Source organism: Pteropus alecto, unplaced genomic scaffold (genome assembly GCF_000325575.1).
Source record: "Pteropus alecto unplaced genomic scaffold, ASM32557v1 scaffold76, whole genome shotgun sequence".
Lineage (NCBI taxonomy): Eukaryota > Metazoa > Chordata > Mammalia > Chiroptera > Pteropodidae > Pteropus > Pteropus alecto.
In genome coordinates this window covers 31,883,287-31,902,534 of record NW_006443138.1, presented here as the reverse complement: position 1 = coordinate 31,902,534, position 19,248 = coordinate 31,883,287, and the positions used below count along the sequence as shown (strand labels likewise).

Here is a 19,248-nt window from a genome sequence, read left to right as displayed (position 1 = left end):
GCTACAAAAGCATTAGACATTCTTATCGAGCAAGGCATTAGTTGAATATTATAGACTGAGAGACCCCTTCACCTTATATAACAAGAATGCTTCCAGGAGAGTGGAGGGCCTAGCTTGGGTACTATGAATACAATCAATGTAATGATTTCATTTAACGCTTTGTAATTGGGGATGTGTGTAATTTAATGATTTGTAATAAAATCAAACTAATGTAAAATTAGTCTTCTTTTAGGTAAGCTACTAAATTTAGCTGGACTTCACTTTTTCAACCTTTAAAAATGAGCAAATTCTAACACAATTTACCAGCACTGTCATAGAGATTTCAGGTCTCTTAGTCCTCACCTGGTGTTCTCAAGGGAGGCCACATTGTCAGACCTCTATCAGACCTTTGGAAGCTAGAAATAAACAGATGGAGAGACAAAGTCTCTCATGGGCACCCCTGAGATAGTGGAATTCTAAGAGGCACATCGCTTCTCATTTGGGTTTTGTTTTGTTTTGTTTTATTTTTTAAGCCTACAGCACCTGGTAGTCCTAGGTAGTCTCCCATCCGAGTATTAACCAGGCCTGACCCTGGTTAGCTTCCGAGATCAGACGAGATCAGGTGTGTTTAGGGTGGCATGGCCATAGACCTCATTTGGTTTTAAATTCACTTCTAGATCTAAACTTCTCTAGGTGCCAAAAGGCAGTCTGACCTTTGCTACCTTCCTATTTTTCTAAGCTAAACAGAGCCAGATGGGGTTAGTATTCATACATTGCTTGTGATTTCAATCAGAAGGAAAGACTTGCTAAAAAGAACAGGATCCCTCTATATTTAAAATGGTCTTTTCTTCTCACTTCATTTTTTTTTTTTTTTTTTTTGGTCTTAAGTGTAACTCCTTGAATTTTTTTTTAACTTAAAAGGGCTACATTTTTTTAAAGTGTATTAGTCAAGTTTGTGGCATTAATGCCATGTAAAGGTCCTTTTCTGATTCTTCCAGTGACCAGATGCAAATGGGCAGAATCAAGGCCTTGATTTTTCTGCAGACTGTGACAAATGGAATCAAATATACATTTTATGGATGGAAAGTAGGATACAAATGGGCATTTCCTGGGCAGCTTCTCACCAGAGAAGATTCAAAGATTTGAGACAAGAAATAACGATAAAATGTGTCACCTCAGACTATTTGTTTAAGATCTGAAGAATGAAAGCTGTGCTGAATGCAGGGGTCTTTCTCTGGATGCCCCTGTAGTCTTCCTCAAAGGGCTGAGGACACCGGGTCCTGACTGTCCTGTAAAAGGAAAGTAGAATCCCACTATTGTGGGAAGCCTGCAAGGGGGCTGGATGGGAAGATAATCCCATGATCAGTTATAAATAAGATGAAGCTGGGGAAACCAAGGAAACACTAGTCTCTGGTTTTAAAGCATATTTTAGGCCACTGACCTTATTTCGAAAAGCCACTAAATATGTCTATTTGGAGAGGATTTTATGTCTGATTTTAAAATGTTTTCTCTTCATCATCTAGCAATTTGTAAGTAAAACTATATTGCATGCCTTTCTGAGCCTGGCCACCAAGCTATGCTTCTCAAGCCTGGATCACATTAGCATCACCTGTATGGCATTGGCCCCACCTCCAGAAATCCTGAGTAATTGGTATGAGGTGCCCTTCCCCCATGGGTATTTTTAAAACCTCTCTAGATCATTCTAATGTACAGCCAGGGCTGACACCCCATTGTTAAACAATGTTTGCCCTCCCTGTCTGGAGGGGCCCGTCAAGCAGAAGGCACTCTTGTGAGGTAGTGCAGACCAAATGTCATTTCAAACCTGAGAAACTGGTTACATTGTATAAGGCCAGTTTGACTTTGGCAGTCAAGGAGGGTGCACCTGGGTAAGGGAGGAGACTGGGAGTGGAAGAAGAGGGAAGGAGCCTAGCAGCTCACTGCCCATAGGTCAGAGGCTATGTAGATAGGCAGGGAAGGGGATCAGGCTTGGGGGAGGGGATCAGGCTTGAGAAAGTGACCAGCCTAAGGACAGGTGACTGGTATGCAGCTGAATGGGAAATGAACCTAAGTCACTCTGACTCAAATCTTTCTGAAACTAACAAGCAAACAGTCTTAAAAATCGTGAGGCTACTGTGGGCCATGTATGGGCCTTACTTCCTTGCATGGGTTCTCGCATTTTATCTTCACTGCAACCTTATGAAATTGGTATTTTTATCTCTGTTTTCTATATAAGAAAAACGGAGACATTGAGATGTTAATAAGGTGCCCAACAACACCCAGTCAGGAGCCACCCCAGAAAGAGTGCGCAGTGTCCAGGGTGGCAACCACCACCCACCTGGGGCATTAAAATGTTCTGTAAGTGTAAAATTCTCACCGGATTTTAAAGACTTAGTACAAAAAATAAATAAAGTATCTAATTAATAATTGTTTACACTGGTTACATGTTTAAACAATATTTTTCACACATTGGATTACATAAAACATATTATTAATAGCAATCTCAGGTCTTTTTGCTTTTTTAATGTAGATACTAGAAAATCTAAAAATACGAGTCTAATTCTATTTCTAGTGGACAGTGCTACCCTGGAGCCTACCCTCCTACCCGTACCTCTCCCTCCCTCCCAATATGGTGCTTGGTGTAGAGGATTCCTGTGCCACTGGCCGGCTTCACTCGCGGCTAAGTAAGTGCAGATCTTGAGTAAGGCACTTTATATGCCTGAGACTCAATTTCCTAATCTGAAAAATGGGCGAGGAAATCTCCACACCACAGAGAAGCTAGTAGAACCCAGAATAACTTACATACACTTGGAGTGTTCCATGAGCAAGAGGCTGCGACAGACTCTGCACTGACAGAAGGCTGGCTGCTCTTGAACTGCAGGATGGGATTTCTCTTCTGAACATCAGTTGGTGCAGACAGCTCACAGCTGCTGGCCAACTGGAGCAGCCTAGGGCTTGTGTGCTTCCCAGACTGCTGGCAACATGTCAATGAACTGTCCCATCAAGTTACTGGGATGTGACCAGTGTAAAAAAAAAAAAAAAAGAAAAATAGTAGAAAATATTAAAGCACTTCTCCAATTAAGGGGAAGAATTGTTCTGAAGAACTTTTTAATTACTTTGTGTCTCTGTGTGTATGAGCGTGTAATGGACGGGGATCCGAAAACTTTAGTGTGGAGAACAGAAGACATTTGGAAGCCCCTGGAGTGGATATTAAATAAACTTTCAGGGGCTGACAAAGGAGAAATATCAAGAGGAGACTGATGAAAGCCTGCCAGGAAAGTGGGCGGAGAAGCTGGAGAAGGGTTCCTGTGGGTGCAGAAAGACAGGGCCGCAGGGAGGGCTACAGGCAGGTCTGGACTGTGTACCCTAAGGTAGCAAGGTTCAGGGACGGTCGCGGGCAGGGAGATAGAAACAAGGCTACCCCACAAAGCTGCACCACTGCCCCTAAGAGAACGCAGATGACAAGCTCAGCCCGGCCTGCCGGCCCTGTTCCAGTCCCCCACTCCCCACCTCAGGCCTCCAGCCAGCCAGCCCTGCCCCACCCCCGCGCATACCCCCTTCCCTTCCCCCCCGCCCCTGCCGGAACCCTCTCCAGGAGCTCAGTACCCCAGCTGACCCCGCCCCAGCCACCGCCCGCACAGTACTCACGCAGGCCCGGCCCGGGCTCCGCCCTCCCTCGGCTCTGTACCTCCGCAGACCCCAGCCCCGCCAACCTCCCCGGCCTCCGGATACCAGCATTGCTGTCTCCGCTGTCCTTATATCCACTCTCCCATTACCTGAAATCTTTCAGGGTATAAGTATGGCAATAGGGCAATGCTTATGTATTTAGTGGATCAATAGCGGCTGGTCAGAAAGTATGGGTGCTTCCACGGCAGCGGGGATGCACATGAAGTCTATCAGCACGAGGGGATGCGGCGGGCACTGGAAAATGGGGATACCGAGAGTTTCTAAGAGGGCGTTGGCAAAGCGTGATAAGCGGCAGGTCAACACTGGAGGCTGCTGCAATGCGCGTGCTCCCACTCCAGAGCCTGAGGGGCAGGGCCGGTGGTCGGGGACCCAGAGGAAAGACTATCTTAGTCTGTAGAAACGTGTCACTTGGTCTGAAACTATGTAGTTCACTACTGGAGTTAGGAAATGAGGATCACTGTAATTTGGGGCTTGCAGAAAAATCCTAGTTATAAGTGGAGATTCTAAAGACGACCTTGACTCAACTTCTGGCATTCACCCCCTAAATAGTAAAGCTTTAAAAGCATCAAAGATTTAGGATCTTCAGCAGTGCTTGAGCCCTCAGAGGTGGAATCAACCCACTTATACAGAGCCAGGCTCAGGTTAAACCTTCTTGAAGTACTATTTGCCGAGACACCATGTAGGGAGAAATGGTTTGGCGGGTATATGAGTTGCATTATTTTCAATGAAGCTTCTGTCCTGGAGCAATCCCTGGCATCTTGCAAGCTTGTCAAGATCCAGGTCATCCAGAGCATTCACAACCAATTCACCATGCATGGCTTTGTACTCAATGAAAATATTTAAGTGACTGAGATATCCTCATTCAACTATTAGACAAAAAAAGAGACCCATAGCACTCCCACTGCAGACCCCGCTCCCAGGTTGACATTGTTCCTCTAACTGACTCTCGAATAGTTCGAAATCCATTTAATTGCAAGATCATCCACCACATTTCTCCCTCCCACACACAAAGCTGACATGAAGGACTTTGTCAAATGCCTTATTGAAAACTCAGGGCACACAAAGTGTATTCCAACAGTTAGTCCTGAGAGCAGATCTTTGGGAAGAAGTTATATGGTCACATCACTTTGGAGAACTCTGAACTATATCCCTCTTTTGGAAAGATACAGTATACCTTAGCATATCAAGGTTCTATGTTTCCTTGAAAAACAAACTGTTTAACAAAAAACCTCATTCATTTTTTTATGTAATATCAATTGACATCTGAGGTAGGCAAATTAATGGCCCTCCTAAAATGTCCCCATCCAAATCCCTGGAACTTGTGAATATGTTGGGTTTTATAGCAAAGAGGGAAATTATCCTGGATTATCCAGGTGGGCTCAATGGAATCACAAGGGTCCTCAAATGTGGAAGTGAGATCAGAAGGTCAGAACGAGATCTGACTATGAAAGCAAGGTCAGAAGAGATTTGAAGATGCAATGCTGATGACTTTGAAAAGGGAGGACAGGGCCATGAGCAAGGTATTTGGGCAGCCTCTAGAAGCTAGAAAAGGCAAGGAAATAGATTCTCTTCTAGAGCCTCCAGAATATAGCCCTATTAACACCTTGATTTAGCCCAGTGAGATCAATGTCCAATTTTTTACCTACAGGGCTATAAAATAATTTGTGTAGTTTTTAGTTACTAAGTTTAATTTGTTACAGCAGCAACAAGAAATTAACACAACATCCTACATGAGACACTGGTCTACAGCATACTCCTGATCTACCTAATATCTCAATCAAAAAAGAAAGACAGACACCAGGACCATCTGCTCCTGAATAGAGAACTGCCATTCTGAGCACTTAGAAGCCACGATTCATAACCCACCTCTGGAATTCTGCCACGCAAATCCCTCAGGCATACAACGAACACCTGACATCCTGGAGAGCACCAAAGTGGGCAATGAGCATAGTATACTCAAATTGTTTAAAAGAAAGAGTTATACACTCTTTTTCGCTCTCTCTCTCTCTCTCTCTCTCACACACACACACACACACACACACACACACACACACACACACACACACACACACACACACTGTTGACCCTGAGAAGGACTATATCAAAAATAACTCCTTACAGTAAACCGGGCCCAGAGTTTTCAACAGAGTCTAGCAGCCTTTGTTTACAGAGGCCTCTCACACACATTGCATTTCAGAGGAAAGCCACAGATGGGGCTGCCAAGCCTCCTGAGCTGAGTTCTTGCAGGATGATTTGAACTTTATAAAGTAGTTCCTGGAATTGTATTACAACCAATTGGCTGAGATTGCCCCATTCAATCAGAGCCGTGCAGCTAGATCCTTATTTGCATATTTACCATCCAGAGTGGCTCCATAACAACCAATAAGTACGTGATTTCTTCCAATTAGGACAGTACTATTTGGACCAATCGAACTGTGGATTCCTCATTTGGATAAAAATGAACCAATCGAAGACAAGAGTGGGTACTTTTACTATAAAAGTGGGCCTCCCTTTTGTCTCAGGGGAATGCACTTTCAGTTTCCACTGGAGGTTGCATTTCCCCATTTTGCAAACTGTTCACCTGAATAAAGTCTCTCTTTTTATAGCACCCCAGCTTGGAGACTCCTGTTGTCATTAGATTGGTGGCAGTTACTTTTTGTAGACACTACTTGTAATATTTCTGGAAGGAGGGAAGAGAAACATGTAATAGTGCTTGCTAGAGACAGGGCCTGGGTCTGGAATCTCAGACTTCTTTGGGAGACTTCATTGCACTGAGAACACTTGTGTGTGTGTGTGTGTGTGTGTGTGTGTGTGTGTGTGTGTGTGTGTGTGTGTGTGTGTGTGTGTTTTAAAGTATTTTTATAGTTTTACCAGGTATCATTTTCTTTACCATGGTCATGTGCTCCTTTTCCTGTAAAACACAATTAGAGAGAAAGAAGTGCAGAATACAGGTGGAGACCGGTGTGGATCATTAGTAGCACGGGAAAGCCTGGGAGTCCTCCTTTAACTTTGAGTGCCCCATGAATCAACATGGCAGTCTACCTGCTATATTTCCACTGCATGCCTCCCTTTCTAAGCTATATTGCTCTCTGTTGGAAGACAAAATATTTAGGGTTCTACGAAGGCACTGTGACCCACTGCTGATTGATCTAGGATTAAAGAGGAGCATGGTGGTAGCTAGTGAACTTGCTCCCTGGGCAGCCCAACTGGTCAAGGGAGCAGGCGTGAGAATCCAGATGTTATGCCCTCATGTGAATTTGAGGAATGCCACACTGGATACTCAAACTTGAGCTAAGATGGAAAATAAGAATAGATATGAAGATATTGTCCTAAGCTCAACATGAGTAGTTTCTGGTAGTGAAGGTTTTTCAGCATTAACCAGTCACGAAAGGAGGTGGGATAAAATCCACTTCCATGTAACAATAAGGTAAAGCCTTGCCTGCTTTGCACAGTCAAACCAGTGTATGAGGTGCCCACTGTGTGATCCCCATAGATTCCCTCTACTTTTTCATGGAACCAGCTGCAGCAACTGTTGTGGACAGAAAGTTTTGAGCTTGTGCTCATCACTCCTACAAATCAGCCTCCTCCTCATCGTATTTTTAATATCACTGAAAAAAGGTTGGCAATGAAATAGTGTGTCAATGCAAAAAAAAAAGAAAAAGGGTAATAAGTAAAATTTACTGAATAACATTTGATTAAAGCAGAACCATCTAATCATGTGCTTTAGAATGACTATGTCTCCAGCTTTTCCTGGGTCTACCAACTTTCTAGAGGAAAATAGTGGAACCAGATAATGTAGAAAGGTAAGACAGTGATGAGTATTCCCATTTTAGTAGCAATTACTTCTTAATTTTTCTCAGGTATAAAACAGATATGCTCTGGAGGCTGGGATAAATGCAGGCAAATCTGGATGTTGTAATTGTCACCCAGCATCTGTACTTTTTACTTCCAAGAGTTCTCCCAGAGCTCGTGTTTTGATCCAGGATGTTGACTACTAAGAATATTAATCTTACCCATGACTTGATTGGGGTAAGATACTTTTTAAGGAAACAATCCCTTTCACCTTTGTGAATAATGCTTACTAGCCGGTAGACTCTAATCCTGGGTTTCTGGCTAGCATGGGGCTCAGAGGCAAATCCCAAAGAGGCTGTCCCAAAGTACTCTGCTGACTGGAGTCTTGTCTAGACTTAGTTTATTAAACAGAACAAATGTTTCAAACAAAAACATAGTTCCTCTAGTCTCTTGTGTTTCCTGGCCTATGGTGTATTGTGCTCTTGGGAGTGACAATTTGATTATAGGGACTCTGATGAAAAGTTTTTTTTATTTTAATAGTTTTAATAATTTTAATATGCACTAAGAAACTATAACTAGCAAAATATTGCTATTATTTAGGATGCAATCAAGTCAAAAGAGTGATTGATTACATTTAAAGTCAATTCATTTGTCACAGGCAAGTATGTGCTGATGAGATTCTAAGTTTGTGTGTTTTTAAATTTTTTGACCAAGGGAAGGAGAAGTTGTGTGCATTACATTGCTGACTGCCAGTTTCTTTCAGATTACATTCATACATCTGTGTGTATACAATATGAAAAATGATCTGAAGTAATTGTTCTGTACTTGTTTATCCACCAGTCTTTGATTAAATAGAAAGGAAAGCCATAACATGTCAATTCAGAGAAAAATATGAAGAAAAATAGAATAAAAACCTAGATAACCATGACAAATATGAAGTTGTGCACCAGTGATTGATGCTGGGAACTGCGGCTACGTGGAGGGAGGTCCTTCGCAGCATTGGCACAAGCCAGCACATCAGACAACATACAGCAAGCACCTCCACACTGAGGACACATGCACCTCTGCTTCCACCCCTCTCCAGCTCTCTACACTGATAATTTAATGTTCATTAGAAGAGTCTCCTGCATTTTCCCTCTCTTACACAACACCATTCTCATTTTTCCATAGTCCCTTCCAGGAAGAGGACATTTGCATGAAGCTATTTGCATGCAGATAGTTTGCATTCGGCTTATTTAATTCAATATTATATCAAAAGCATTTTCCATGTTACATATAGTTTTCATTTTCAAGAGTTGGTTGTTTCCATTTTTTTTTAAATGAATACTTTTGGACACATAGTTCTTGTCTTCTTTTGAACTTTTAGTTATTTTGGGACAGCATATTCATGTAAGTGGGATAGATGGGTGAAAGCATATAAATTTTCATCACTTCTTAACTGTCCACGCCTACTAAGTTTGAGGCCTCTTAGCCCATAAAAATGATGGTCACCTGTGTTCTTAATATCCAAAGAAACTTTTCCAAGAAAGGGATGAAAACCCCAGTGGAAAAAATGACAAAGGATATGAATGTTATCTCAGAGAAAAAGTAATACACTGACCATAAGCATATGATAAATGCCCAACTTTGCTGATAATCGAAAATTTGTAAATTCAAGCAAAAAAAAAAAAAGATACCTATCTAATAAGCAAGGTCTGAAAAGTTTGATAACATTCTCTAAAGGTGCTGTCCAGGGAAACAGCCATTTTCATTCCATCATTGCAGACATATCAATAGACAAGTTTTTAGGGAAGGATAATTTGGCAATCACTGCCAAAACTTAAAATGTGTATGCTTCCTGACCTGGCGGTTATACTTTTAAGACCAGATCTTGCAGACTCACTTACAAAAGTATACACAAAGATAAATGAACACTGTATTCACATCAGCATAATTTTTAATAGCAAAAATTGGAACGATTCTAAATCTCCACCCATACGAGACCTGGTCAAATATATTATAATACAGGTACATTGGAGCACTGCTATGGATGGGAGACAATGGGGCTGCTTGCACAGCCTGGACATCCACTGAGGTGAAGGCCCAGGGTACACAGCTGGCATGCAATGTGAGCACAGTTGAGTCCATTTGTATTAACACAGGGAAACATCTACAGTTCTTCACTTTATATCCTTTATACTATTTGAATGTTGTAGGAAAAGAATATATTACTTGTGAGATGTAAAACAGTAAAGAAAAGAAAACCTCTTACATAAGAACAATCAATGACATATTTTTAAATGTATTTTTTAGCCAACATTACCCTAATATCCAAACCAGATAAAGATATTACAAAAAAAGAAAATTACAGGTCAATATCCCTCATGAATATAAATGCAAAAATACCCAACAAAATATTAGAAAGCCAAATTCAACAATACATTTAAAAGATTATATGCCATGATCAAGTGGGATTCATCCCAAGGATGCAAAAATGGTTCGACATCCATAAGTCAATCAATGCAATATAGCATATTAACAAAATAAAGGATAAAAACTATATGGTCATCTTAATAAATGTAGAAAAAGCATCTGACGAAATTCAACATCCTTTTATAATAAAAACTCTCAACAAAGGGATATAGAAAAAACATATCTCGACATAATAAAGGCCATATATGACAAACCTACAGCTAATATCATAAGATCAGGAACACAACAAGGATGCCCACTATCACCACTTATATTCAACATAGTATTGGAAGTCCTCACCACAGCAGACATCCATTTGGTGTCCTTTCTATGCTCACAACTTTGTCCACTAAAGTAGGGCACAGTCACAAGAGAACCCTGCACAGGAGCCCCTTTAGGTTTTAGCTTCTCAGAAATGGGAGGAAAGGGGCCACAAGGCAATGGTTAATTCAGTGAATACACTTGATTCTCCCCACTGAGCCACCAGATTGCACAGAACAAGTCTACATTCTCACGATTCTTCTGGGGAGTATTTTACTTGGCTGCTTTTAACAATTACACAGCATTATGCCAGAGGGTGACCCCTTCACGGTCAGACCACCCTCCAGCTCCAGAGAAAACCATTTTTTAGTGAACTTTTGAGAATACATCCAGAGGGTAGATTCCTAGTAAACTGACTTGTTAAAGGGTAGGCATTACCAAATAATTCTTGAACACAGTTACCCCAATATATTCTTCCACTGCCAATATATCAATGGCCTCACAAGGAATATATATATGGTTAACTTTCACTGTTAGTTAACTTATTCCACAAGTAACTGAACTCAATAAGTGTGGCTCAGCCCAGGTGTCATATTCTCCAAGAGGCTTTTCTTGATCTGCCCCTCTTTCTTCACTTCTTATGGACCAAGCCACACACATCCATGCTCCCCTGCACTGTTTATCATCCTTTTCATATCAGATAGGAAAGTGCTTCCTTGTCCTTCTCCTCAACCTCCTCCCTCTTTCCTGGGCACTCTAGAGGTTTCCCCAGCAAATCACCCATGTTGGTTTCCCTTTGCTGAAGTCTAAATACATCTGTCATATTTGGGGGAAATAGAAATACAGCTGAGTCTTCTCTTCTAGGCTGGATGCCCTGATAGAGGAGATTTTCCGCTCCCCACAGAACAAACCCAAAGTGAGAAATAAGAAGCCCACTAAAATATTCAGAGTAATTATTTCCAATGCATTTTTTCCAACACCACCAAGCAATTCTCCAGTTCTCAGTGGACACTGACCTGGCATCCCACAAATTTAACTTAATTCTGACATCTACCCAGAAATAGTGTCAGATCTCACAGGTGAAGGGCTCAGTCCCACAACACTGCCTCCACTGCAGATCCCAATTGCAAGTCTAGGTTATCACCTGTGTTTCTGATCAGCTGACTGTAAATCAGAGGTTCCTACAACCTCCTCCTTGGGTTTGATTAATTTGCTAGAGTGGCTCACAGAACTCACGAAACCAGTTTACTTACCATATTATCAGTTTATTGCAAAGAATGTTAAAAGATACAAATGAATAACCAAATGAAGAACTATTTAGGATGAGATCTGTAAATCTCCCAAATACAAGAGCTTCTGTCCATGTAAAGTTTGGTGTGTAACATCCTCCCAGCACATGGATGCTTCTGAATCACCAGCCTGGAAGCTCTCCAAACGAGGTAGTTCAGGGGGTTTCATGGAGGCTTCATTGCTAGGTATGATTTATTAAATCATTGGCCATTGATCATTGAACTCTATGCCTCATGCCCCCCAGATAGGAGGGGAGGGGGAATAAAGGGGTTGAGTGTTCCAACCCTCTAATCACATGGTTGGTTTCCCTAGCAACCAGGCATCAACCCTGATAACTAGGTGCTTTCCAAAAGTCATCTCATTAATATAAATTCAGGTGTAGAAAGAGGTTTGTTATGAATAACACGAGACCCATGTCATCTTTATGACTCTGAAGTGATTCAGGAATTGAGGTCAAAGGCCAAATATAATAACAAAAGATGCTCTTGTTGCTTTAATTGCTTAGGATAGGCCAAGGATTTTGGGATCTGGGAGCCAGAAATTGTAGACAAAGCCCAAAACATATATTGTAAATCACAATATATCACATTGTTGGTATTTTTGATGTTGATTTCAAAGCATCCACTGTACAAATGCGAATTTTACATATTTCCTGGTAGAGCCGCTGATCCCACACTCTCAAGGGGCCCTTGACCTGTTTGAAGGTGGTCAGGGTGGAGAAAGTGTCACAGAACAGAAAGAGTTGGTCCACCCAGCATTAGCAGAGCCAAACACTTAACACCGAGAATTGCAGTGGAGAAAGATTGGCTATTTTATAATGAATGGCACCACCCAGAAAGGGAAGCTAAAGCTCAGAAGCCTGAACTCCCATATCCAGGGTTCGGAGCCAGATTTTAAGGGATATAGGGGGAATAGGTATGCGGAAGTACTGGTGGGACAAGTTTCAATTGGAGGAACTTAAAGCTTGGCCATTTATGATAAGGGGGCATCAACACAGGATCTTCCCAGACAATAGACTCTCTGCTTCTGAAACGGTTCTGGTGTTCAATTTCCAGTTCTAATTCAATCCTTTGGTTCCTTTGGAGGGAAGGGGCAAGACTTTGGTTCTGGGTGCAGCTGGAGGTCAAAGTTCTCTCCTCAGTGCATGCTTCAGGTACATGACTTGCAGTTTTGGACTGTTGTCTCTGAAAAGCAACTCGGTGTCTCATAAAAGAGGATGGGACCATAGGCTTTTAGGCATGGCTACACCTTAGAGCTCTTTCTCACTAACAGTTTTCCTTTCTTATTAAATTCACTAAATATTTACTGACCTAGAACTCTGCTAAACCTATGGGGGAATCAGCTGTCCATGATAAGTTAAACGAATTAGGCAGGAAAGGGGGCCAGCCTGGCCCAATTATGAAAGGCAGCCCCAGACCTCAGGGACTCCTGTATGTATTACCATTCGAGAAGTCCGCTGAGAATCCAAGGGCTAAATGGGCATTCTTCACCCTCTTTCCTTCTGCTGAATGAGATCAGATACACACTGCCTGACATCTGGCAGTATCTTTTAATACCATGTTTTGTTTCTGAAGATAATGAGATATATATGCATGGGGGTAGGTGAAAAGAACACTGAACTAAGAATTAAGAAACTGAAACAGAGCTTTTCATCACTGTGTGAAATAGTTCTGTTCCACTGGGATTAAAAATAACAAACCTAGCCACAGACAGGGCCTAGTTTTCTTTCACAGACTTCACAGTCTAAAACAAATACCATATATAGTAGAGAAGCAAAGTCAAAAGATGTTGTGAATGGCCCAAGTAAAGAGTGGTCAGGCCTTGCATTCTGGGCATACCCAATATATGAGTTTCCTGTGGCTGCCATAACAAATGACTATAAACTAGATAGTTTAAAACAACAGTTCTTAGGTCTAGAGGTCTTAAATTGAGGTGTCAATAGGGTTGGTTCCCTCTGGAGACTATGAGAGACAACCTGTTCCAGGGCTTTCTGCTAGCTTCTGGTGGTTTGCTGGCAATCTCTGGCACTCCTTGGCTTACACATGCATCAATCCAACCTCTGCCTCCATCTTCAATAGTCTTTCCCTCTCTCTCTGTGTGTCAAATCTCCCTCTCCTTTCTCATTTAAGGACATAAATTATTGGAATTTTGCCCATCTTAAATCCAGGATGATCTCAAGGCACTTAAATTAATTACATCAGTGAAGACCGTTTTTCCAAATTAGGTTTTCTTCACATGTTCCCAGAGTTAGATTTAGACATATCTTTTGGGAGGCCAATATTCAATTCATTACATCCAGCAAAGATGTGTAGGAAAGGAAGAGACCCACAGAGAACTGCTCTCTCAACATTAAGTGTCTTCTTAAGAAGAAGACAGCTGCTGTGCCATCCTGAGGCAATGATTAACATGAGCAAAGAACTAGTATGGAAAGGTTAAGGGCACATGAAAGACAAGGTATCATATTTTACTATAAATTGGGAAGCCTAGGAATAAATAGTGTGAGATAAATTAACCTGCACATCTACTAAATGCCAGACACTGTTATAGGTGATGGGAATGTAGCTGTTAACAAAAATTCCTGCCCTCATGGAGCTTACATTCTGGTCAGGAGAAACAAGTAGTAAACAACATTAAAAGGTACAATATCTAATACTTTAGGAGTGGAATCTGGGAGAAAAGCTTCAGAAAGAGAATAGCCAGTACAAATACCTGAGGCAGGAGGAGGCCTGTGATTAGACAAGGAAGGAAGCTAGTGGGTATAAAGTCAGAAACAAGTGGCTAGTGGGTATAAAGTCCCTGAGGTGTGACCTTCCTTGAAAGCTAACAGGTTAGCCTGCCTCAGTTTCATGTATATGTATATATCTTACTAGATCTCTGAATCAGAGAAATAATTCATCACTTATATTGAAAACAGCAGCCAAAATAGTGCCTTCCCGTGCCCCTACTCCCCAAGAGAGGAAGTGACTGTCATCTGTGCATGTAGTGCATTTGCATCACAGTAGAGGAACCCTTAAATTAGGAGGCTTTGATATTTTTATCAGGGTTGCTGATGATCTACATCTCCTTTCCTCCAGAGAGAAATTATTCATTGTCCTGTGATGTAAGCATCTCTGGGATAGAAAGGAAAGGGTCTCTAGGCATGTCACCCTGAATGCATGCATGCAGATAGAGCTGACTCCATTTCGAAGCTAATCTTCCATCTTAACATCTTAACCTGGACACCTGACCCCTTTCCTTTCCCCCAGGTGGACTCTGGAATGTATACTGAGGCTCTAGGCTAATCACAGAATTCCCATTAATCCTTCCTCCAGGGTGAGGTACCTTCAATGTTATCTATCTCTTAGGTCACCCTGGCACCAGGGCCTCCCGGTATCTTCTCCCTTTGTTCCCCTGAGCAGCCACATATTCCGTTCAGCTTGTGGTCTAGGAGATGAAAGATGCAGAGATCTGAATGTTCTGCTGCTGCCCAGGATCCATTTCTTTAAGTTCCCTATTAAATTCATTAACCAATAAGTTGGACTTGTGTGCTTTGTTCTTTGGTCCCTCAGCTCCTTGGGAATTTGGGGGCCATTTACATATATGGCCTTTTCACAGAACAGCAGGGCTACTCTGCAGAAGAGAAGACTTTGCCATCTTGGACACTGTCTGTCTTCCATTTGCTGTTCAATCGTCTTTGCAAAGCTAGTCAGTGCCCTCTGCCGAGACATGCAGAAACATAAGAGCCAGAACTGTCTCCCAAAAGTGGGTGATGTCAGGGAGCAAGAGCATCACAGGGATGAGGTTAGAGAAGGGACATAGGCCCTTCTGTGTATGAAGACTATGACCAGCACCTTGGCATTTATTCTGAGTGAAAAAGGAAACACAGGAGGGTTCTGAGCAGACAAGCTTCATAAACTGACTTCAGTCACAAAGGGATCAGTCTCTTTGTGTGAAAACAGACTTCAAGGAAGCAAGGCAGCAGCAAGGAGAGCAGCTGAAGATGACTACTACACAAGTGTTTGAGCATTAGTTGCAAATTTTGGAGGTTCAGTGAGACAGGAAAGGGGAGGCAGCTGGTCAAGGGCATGATAGCATGCCACCTCCCACTGCAGACAACTAAAGCTCAGTCCTCCTGGGAAAACTCTGAAACCCCCTGAAATATACACCTCAGAGCTATCCCGCATGAGGGGCAACAACTAGGTATTTATACACCACCTTATTCTCTGAACGAAGGCCCTTGGGCAGAGGTGGGGGGGTTATTCCATGGCACTTCTGGTCAACCAAGGATGTGGCCAGGTTGAGGCCAGCCCTCACTAAAACAGTAGGGTGGGACAGTGCTAGATGTGGGTTTCCAGGACACCACAGCAGTGCCAGCAGAGACCTAGAAGCACCCAAGGGCCAGAGACAGACAGGCTCTAGGGAGATAAGACGACAAACACAAATGCCCAAGCGTAAAAAGTTTGAGGAAATGAAAGGAAGGTAGGATGACTGGGGCACCCTGCACAGGGCTGTAGAGAACAGGGCCCCAAGATGTTCAGTCCTCTGTCAAGTTCCTTGTGCTTTTACCAAAGATATTTTATGCATAACCAAGGGAAAACATTTATATATTCATATAAAAATATTTTCAATGTAAGTTAACATACTTTTATTTTTATTTTAAAATGTGATTTGGAGATTTGTCCACACCAGTGTATAGAGGTATTCTCATTCCTGTTTTACAGCTGCATAATATTCCAGATAGCATTTATATAACCAGACCCTGCCAAGAACATTTAAAGTATTTCCAGTCCTCTGTTACTACAGACAATGCTACAGTGAATAACCTGGTGAAATAGTCATTTGGAGTTCTGTAAGTACCCAAGATAAATAAATGCCTAGAAATGAAATTTCTGGTTCAAAGATTACATGCATTTTTAATTTTAATAAAGTGCTCTCCGCAGAGGTTGTATGAATTTATACACCTTCCTGCCCTATATGAAAATTTTTGGTCTTTGCTAACATAAGTAAAAATGGCTATCTCAGTATAACTCTAATTGTCATTTTTTTTAATTACATATGAGATAGAGCATCTTTATACATTTTTATTTTGAGTTTTTGGCCTTTATTGATTTGTAGGAGCTTTTTACATCTCAGAAAATTAGCCTTTTATTTAATCTTAAAGTTTTTTTCAAGTTTGTCATTAATTTTCTGTGGACAAAAAAGGGTCATCATGCTGACAGGGGAGGCCAGCATGGCAGGCGCTATACACTCAGAAACCAAATGTAAAAACATATGATGGTCTGAACATAAAAATTCCTAACTAAAAGTAGGTCTTTGACAAAGGTCAATCTTTACCTCAAATGAGCCTATTGTCAGAGTAATCTTCTTTTCCAGACCCCTCAAAGCAGAACCACCAGCACCAGAGCAGGAGAGCACAGAGGCCCTTATTGTTATCTTGTTGCCTGCATACCATCTCTATGTGCTATAAATGTTTACTATCCTGTACACCAATCTAAAAGAAGTATATGTCTCTCCATTTACTTTTTATCCAATCCCAGAGATTCCCCCTTTCTTTGCTAACTCCCACCCCCTTTATCTACTACCAATGGATTTCACGTAACCCTCCTTACCTTTCCTCCTTTTATTCTAATGTGTAAAATAAGCTGCAAAACTGCCATTCTTCAGAGCATTTTCTCCATCCGATGAGATTTTGCTTTAGGCAACTGTTGTCAGTTTGGCTCAAATAAATTCATAAAAATTCTCTACAGGTTTGGATGTTTCTTACATTGACATTTCTGACTATGTTTATGATGACTTTTGTGAGGCTGGAATATTTTTATGCATTAAAATTCATTGATATTTCTTTTGGGCTTCCGATTTGTCATTCCATAGTTAGAAAGGACTGTAGCAGACCAAAATCATAAAGAAATTTTCCCAGAATTTCTTCTAATACTTTTATGGTTTAATATTTTATGTTTAAACATTTGATGCATTTGGAATTTATCCTATTGTAAGGTGTGATGTATGGCTCAAACTTCTTTTTTCCTAAATGACTACTTAATTATCTCAATAATCTATGCTGAATAAACCATTTTTAAGATTAAACTACTGATTTTAAATGCCACTGTTATCAAAGATAAGAGCCATTATGTTTAAAGCAGGAGAATGCATAATCAAATTTACTTCTGTCTTAGGAAGAGCTTTTGATATTATCATTTCAACTATAGAGAATGTTTTATCATGGGGATAATCACTGAAAAAATAATAAGTCTTCCTTTCTATGTCTATTATAAAAATCTAGATTCACTCTTGCTCTGAATAATCACATCTGTGACAACTCTATGACAAAAGTAACTCTACTGTCCCCATTTTACAGACTAGGAAACGGAACCAGAGAGAAATAAAAATGTTTGCTCAAGATCACACAACTAGTCAGTAACTGAGTCCAAACTATTAACCATTATGATACAGGCCTACTTAAAGAAACATTAAATGATTGCAGTTATCACTGGGATATGTAAAGTCAAAATAACAAAGTTACCTCTGTTAAACAAAACCTTTTACATCAGAAAGTTTTTCTGAAAAAAAAAAAAAGGAGGGGGTGTTTATTGAGCCAAATGCTAGCCAGAAAAGGACAGGTCCTGGGACATGCAGTCTAAACCACCGGCCACAGGGCTGGATGGAAAAGGCAACACATCTGCTGTCCTAAGCTGACGGGCTCTTTTATATATTATGTTTTGGGGAAGAAAAATGTAAGTTGTTTTGAAAGAAATGGATACATTCCTAGAAACATACAATCTTCCAGAACGGGGTCAAGAATAAACAAAATCTGAACTGACTAATCACTACTAATAAAATTTAATCAGTAATCAAAAAACTCCCAAAAAACAAAAGTCCTGTACTGGGTGGCTTCACAGGTGAATTTTACCAAACAATCTTTTAGAAGGATTAATACCTATTCTCAAACTATTCCAAAAAATTAAAGAGGAAAGAAGTCTCCCAAGCTCATTCTATGAGGCCACCAATACCCTGATTCAAAAACCAGACAAAGACAATACAAAAAAGAAAAATTATAGGCTGATATCCCTAACAAACATAAATACAAAAATTCTCGTCTACAGCCATGCCACTCTGAACGTGCCCCATCTTGTCTGATCTTGGAAGCTAAGCAGGGTTGGACCTGGTTAGTACTTAGATGGAATACCACCTTGGAATACCAGGTACTGTAGGCATTTAAAAAAAGAAAAAATGTAGACATAAATACAAAAATTCTCTACAAAATATTAGCAAACCAAATTCATAAATACATTGAAAAGATCATACATCATGATCAAGTTGGATTTATTCCTGGGATGCAAGATTGGTTCAATATCCACAAATCAACTAATGTGACACACCACATTAACAAATTGAAGGATGAAAATCGTATGATTATATCGGTAGATGCAAAAATAAGTTTGACAAATCCAGCATCTATTTATGATAAAAACTCTCAGCAAAGTGGAAATAGAGGAAACATACCACAACATAATCAAAACCATATATGACAAACCCACAGCTAACATCATACTCAACGGGAAAAAGCTAAAAGCATTTTTCTTATGATCATGAACAAGACAAAAATGTCCATTTTCATCACTTTTATTCAACACAGTACTGGAAGTCCTAGCCAAAGCAATCAGAGAAGAAAAAGAAATAAAAGTCATCCAAACTGGAAAGGAAAAAGTAAAACTGTCATTATTTGCAGATGACATGATGCTGTATATGGAGAAACCTAAAGATTCCACCAAAAAACTGTTAGAACTGATAAATGAATCCAGTAAAGTAGCAGAA

At 40.8% G+C, this 19,248-nt stretch overlaps 2 pseudogenes; one reads left to right on the top strand and one right to left on the bottom strand.

Annotated features, from left to right (window-relative positions):
* Positions 1–510: 510 nt before the first annotated feature.
* On the bottom strand, positions 511–629 carry LOC112472406 (annotated as a pseudogene).
* A 17,899-nt stretch (positions 630–18,528) lies between these two features.
* Positions 18,529–18,647, top strand: LOC112472390 (annotated as a pseudogene).
* The last annotated feature ends 601 nt before the right edge of the window (positions 18,648–19,248 follow it).